Source organism: Ixodes scapularis, unplaced genomic scaffold (assembly GCF_016920785.2).
Source record: "Ixodes scapularis isolate PalLabHiFi unplaced genomic scaffold, ASM1692078v2 PGA_scaffold9__187_contigs__length_104089568, whole genome shotgun sequence".
Classification (NCBI taxonomy): domain Eukaryota; kingdom Metazoa; phylum Arthropoda; class Arachnida; order Ixodida; family Ixodidae; genus Ixodes; species Ixodes scapularis.
In genome coordinates, this window is record NW_024609884.1 from 88,410,137 (window position 1) to 88,416,136 (window position 6,000).

A 6,000-nucleotide genomic window follows, 5' to 3' on the forward strand; every position below is an offset into this window, starting at 1 on the left:
TCAACTTCTTAATAAAAAATCATCATACACCAGCTTTTTTTAGGAAGAAATGATTAGTGTTTGGTGACACAACAAATATTAGGTCAACAAAACAGATCTGGGCAACGTTTCGTCCGTGATGTCATCTCCTTGCGGAACCCCCTCCTATTTAGGCCAAATCCCCCCCCCCCCCCCCCCCCTCCCCAAAGCCTTACCCATAAACCCGCCCCTGGCTGGGGATGTGCTGTAAGAAACTTCACCAACATATTCCCGAAAAAAAATGATCCAAGCAGAAAACATTTATTTGCCTCCGCAAAATGGGACACCACTGGACATGTGCTAGATCTATATAGCAATCTACAGTTGCTCAGAAATTATTTTAAAATCTATAAATTGTCTAATCCAGAGTGTTTAGCAACGACTACTTTGCAGCAGTTTACCAGAAGGGATCCACTAGCACACAACGCTTCGTCTGTGTGGGCAAATTACAGCCGTACTGATCAAATGGAAATGAAGATTACAAAGTAATCGAAAAGCAATATTTTGGTAGCCAGGATTCGAGCTCCGGGTTTCCTCATAACTGGGAGGTGTGGTGACCACTGCACCATTCCAATATTTTTCACACTGTACCACACCACTTCGTCATTAGGCAATTTCTATCTCACTTACAAATGCCCCAAAAATTGAATTAACTCAATCAGAGGTGTTCTAGAGCAGCAGTCCCCAATACTTTGACCATTGCGGATCCCCTGACAGACTCAGAGACCCTTCAGGAGCCTACACCGAGTCACAATATTGATAACGAGAACGTACACATAAAAATGCACGCTAAGCAAGGGCTAGAAAGGGGTACTATATTTGCAGCTGCTGGATTACGTTATAGTTTCTTGATATGAAGTTGAACTAGCACTCGCAGTACACGATGTGTGTGAAAAATGGTTTTGCTTGTTGTACACAAGGCTGCTGATGTCAAGCTGACTGGAAGAAAATCGAAGTCGTAAGTCTGGCTCAACATCAACCTGTTTTGTGACTTTTGTTTGATGCAGAAAACGTAGCTTCACACAGAAATGTCATCGCAAATGGCCCAGCAAGAGATTCCATACCTTCTCGCACGTGCGAGTGTATTACGAAAGTACTCGCCCCTAGAAACTGGCAAGGAGGCGTTGGGAAAACACTTGTAGCAAAGTCCGCGCAGAGAAGGTCAAGCAGCGCCTCGTCTTCCAACGGCCTTTTCTTGAAATTAATTATCCAGCCTGTGTTGGCACGGAGGTGGCGAAAGTATCCTTTCATTCGTGCTCTGATGGACTGCAACTGTTCTTGAATCCCGGCCCTAAACTTTCTTGGTAGCTGCAACTCCACCTCGGAGGTTTTGCCAATTCTATTGAGCTGAGTAAAGGAGCCTAAAACGTTGCTCTCCATCCGGCTGCTCCAGACATCTATGTCCTTGAAAATTACATCGATCGTGTCATGCACATTGAAGATTGTGATTGTTTTCCCATGGAAAGGACACGTTCAGCGGGACATTTCAAAGTTCTTGAATATGCGCGGACCCCACTAAACGCTCTCAAGGACCCTTGGTGGTATGCAGGCAATAGTTTGAGAATCGCTCTTCTAGATGCACATGAAACCTCGTGCAACGCGGTACGACATTCTTGGCACGTGGTACGTGCTGTAAAAGTACTTGTTGTTGGGTTAGTAGGTGATGACTGTTTGGAAGCATAGTTAAAAACGCTGAAAAGACAAACTCAAGAGAGAAGACAAACACGGGCGCTTTTCACAACTGTTTTTGAAAAAAAAAAAGTCGGGGCGCCAATCCACGCTGTGAAGGTGGTTGGCCAGCGAAGCTGTGCTATCAGCTGCAACAATTGCCCACTGCACTATGGACCCTTTTCATGGAAAACGCCACCAGGCGGTGCTCCAGTCTTTGACCTCCCAGAGAACCTCCGGTTCATAAAAACAACGAACAGAGCCCACCCTAAACACCGCTGCTTGAAATGTAGATGAAACGTTTAACCACCAATTCTCCAGGTGAACGCCAAAATAACGAAGAAGCTCGAGATCTGTTCAAAATTTTCGAACATTCTTATAAACCAACTTGCCTCCTCCAAGACGTTAAATTGTCAACCCGAAGGCTTTCGTTAAATCTCCAAGATTGTTGTCCATGTAGCATTTAGGCTGGTAGCATAAGCAAGCTCGACGGGCTTGCAAAGACGGAGCGACCGGAAGTCACTTGGCACACAGGAGGCAGTTCATGTTTGTAAACAGCAACCGGGTCTATATCAAGTAATTGACGAAAGAAAAGTAAATGCACTGTACCAAAACTGTTGATATGTGAAAGGCTACTTACGTCACTCCCCACGTCGCAAGCTGCCGTCCCCGCGGCAGCTTGCGGAACATTGCTCTTTACCGAGAAACGTATACGGTGAGCGCTACGTCCTTCGCATTGTTTGCAGGACTGCCTTATCATCAATTATGTGGTTCGGATGCTTGTTTTGTGCTTGTTCTTTATTGAAACGAATGCTGTGCAGTATGTTGTATGCATGATATGCACTTCTCGCTTCAGTCGCTGAAAAGTTTTTTTTTTTTTTCGTTTTTTTTTTTTTTCTTGTGAAAACGACGACACGAAGAAATTCGAGAAATACGACCTGTGAGTCATATACAGATTCGCCGTAAAAAGAAGGTAAAAGTACAGAGCGCGACACTGTAAGCGCGAACAAGCGATCGCCGGTTTTTCCAGTTTTCTCTTTGAAACCAAGGGATGTCATCCAAGTTATTATTGCTACGGAAAGAGCTCACTTAGTTCTATAATGTAAGCGATAAACTTTTCGTGCTCGCTAATACTATTTAGAAGTAAAATGCGAAAATGCGCCGATGTCGTGTTCGCGCTAACAGTGTCGCGATGTGTACAGTGCTAATCACACTTCTCTATAACGCACGAGCGTGCGGCTTTCTCTGGGGAGCGCTAGACTGGTGGCATTCGCGGAAACTAAGCTAGTCACGTGGCGCAACATGGAACGGCCCGCTCGAGGGGTGTCCTGCCCACTCTATCAGCTGGCGGCGAACGCGAAAGGCTGCTCGCACGCTTTTTACAAACATCATTGCTCGAACAGTAAACAAACTAAAGCATGAAGGCGTATCAACGATGTAGTCATCAAAAAACAAAAACAAAATATATCACAAAGCACTTTTATAGCTTATCAAGCTGGTATACGGCTTGCTACTATGCAAAAAAAACAAAAGTATATCAATTGACCGGATTCAACATGACGGCGCATAGTATCGAGAGAATCCTGCAGGACAAAAGCACTGATCGCCGTCAATGACACCGCGTTCGCCGCCAGCTGATAGAGTGGGCAGGACACCTCTTGAGCGGGCCGGTCCATGTTGCGCCACGTGACTAGCTTAGTTTCTGCGAATGCCACCAGTCTAGCGCTCCCCGGAGAGAGCCGCAGGCTCGCGCGTTATAGACAAGTGTGATTAGCACTGTACATATGTATATGGTGGTACACCCATCGTCACCAAGGCTACGCATGTGCCGGGATACACGCCCTTCAACCCGTTTACATAAATTCATCAATAAATAGTATCTCGGCAATATACAATGTAATCGACGTGTCGCGGACGTATTGCGGCCCCCTCTTCCTGGTAAAGTACGCCTTTTGCAGTCCGCGTGCTCTTTGATTCTTGCTTCTGCCTAGAATCTCTGTGTCACCGAAGCGTGGCTCACATCTGCGGGCCGGCCCTCTCTCAAACGGTCATTGGTGCACCTGCCCATTTGCCCAACGTAAGGTTTTCCACACGTGAGGGGCATTTCATACACGACCCCCTTGACGCGTTCGATATTCGGCCTGGCGTGCTTCGTACCACATCCTCGCTCGTTCTTGCTTTCACTGACAATTCGAGGGCAGAGTTGGCCGAGTTTCTTCGGCGCTGAAAACACGCGAGGCACTCAATACCTGTGTTGTACACGTTCCTAAAAAAAAAAAAAAAAGAGGAACGTAATCTTGTTTCTCGTTCTTCTGATTTTTGCAACGCGTTCCCGTTACAAGTTTCATATGTGAAAAAGGAACTCGTTCCCGTTTCAGTTAAAAAAATGGAACTTATCGTTACATATACGTTACATTTGTGTTCTGCTGAGAACCATATTTAGTTAGATCGATCAAAGCTTTTTTTTATCTACTCCATCAAAATAAACAGTCATAACGTTGTTCTCTATTTTGTACATGTACACTGTATTACTTGATTCCTGTTATGTAACTCTTATTACCGCTTTTGAAAAATTGTGTTATTTTAAGTATTATATAATTTCATGAAAATGTATTCTTTGCAACTGCTGTGTGACTGTAAGGGGGCTAGGACCCGTCAAGCTGCTTAAACAGCTTTTTTCCTCAGCTCCCACCATTCTTATATTGTGAATTAAGCTCATTATTTTTATTATCATTAGTAGTAGTAGTAGTAGTCGTAGTAGTAGTCGTAGTAGTCGTAGTAGTAGTAGTAGTAGTAGTAGTAGTAGCATGTGGTACTTTCGATCGGTTCATTAAGAACTATGATTGAAGCAAATTTATATCCTTCGTTAATAGTATGAACATGTATTTTGTTTTCATGGAGATCATTAGAAAATTTCGGAAGTTATCGACAACGATTGTGCACGTTAAAAAACGTAGACCTTCCTTGCCCTGGCTTACATCAGATATCCTTGCAGCTATAACTCGTAACGAACAATTATGGAAAAGATTTCGGTGGTCTCCCAACAACATTAATCTTGAAATAAAATGTAAAATACAAAGAAATAGGGTTAATTCTCATTAAAAAAAAAACTATTATGCTAAAAAGATTTTCTGACGCTCGTTTTGACTCTAAAAAAACTTGGTTGATTGTAAACGAGCTTCGTGGTCACATGCAGACGAGCGCGACTGAGTCATTAACAAAGCATTTCGGAACGGACTTAACTTCTACTGTCAATGCCTTTAATGATTTTTTTTTGTAAACTCACTCACGCTCTCCTCTAACGATGATGATGTACTAACATCCCACATTCCGTTTACCTCTGAATCCGCTTTTCTTCCAACTCTTTCAGAGTCAGATTTGCGGTCATATCTCTTTGGTTTCAAACGCTCTAGGTCGGCGTGAGTTGATGGCCTGACAGTTCGTGACTTATGTTAAAATTATGACTCCCTGAAAAACGTTCTCCTTGTTCTTATAAATAATATCCTAAAAACTTCTCATGTACCTGATAACTCAAAGCAGGCCTTGGTTGTTCCTCTCTTCAAGGGTGGTGCACCAAGTCAAGTTTCTTCATACAGGCCTATTTCAATGTTGTCTTGCATTTCCCAGATATTAGACAAACATGTTTTTGTCGTTATGTCCGGGTTCCTTGAGAAGTACAACACAATTTCGCCGCATCAATACGGGTTCGTAGCTGGTCGCGGTACCACTCATCTTCTTGAGACTTTTTCTGACATGATACACTCGTCCTTCGACCACAACATATGCGTGCGCCCCCTTCATTGATGTCGCCAAGGCATTCGACACCGTTAACCACACATCATCCTTTAGGCAAGCTTCATTGGGTGGGCTTTCTTGGTCCGTTTCATGATCTACTAAAATGTTTTCTCACGAATCGTTCCCAAGTTGTATCAATAGATAACGTCCGCAGTTCTCATGCTTCCTTAGTTTCACAAGGCTCCATTTTGTCTCCACTATTATTTAACATTTTTTGTAAACGATATCTCAACAGTAATGCCCACTTCCAATATATTGCAATACGCGGATGATACCCTCTCATATTCTCAAAGCATCTAATATACCAGCGTGCAATAAAAATGCTCCAAGCAGATGTAACTAAAATAATGGACTGGTTCTTAGCAAATAAGCTTCGTGTAAATGCTTCCAAAACCAAGCTGATATGCTTTCACAATCCATTAAAAAATTTAAGTTTGACTTCTCCACTGTTTCTACATAACTCCAGCTGTTCATGTGATAATTGTAAGCCTGTTGAGTATGTTGACTCAGTGAAATACC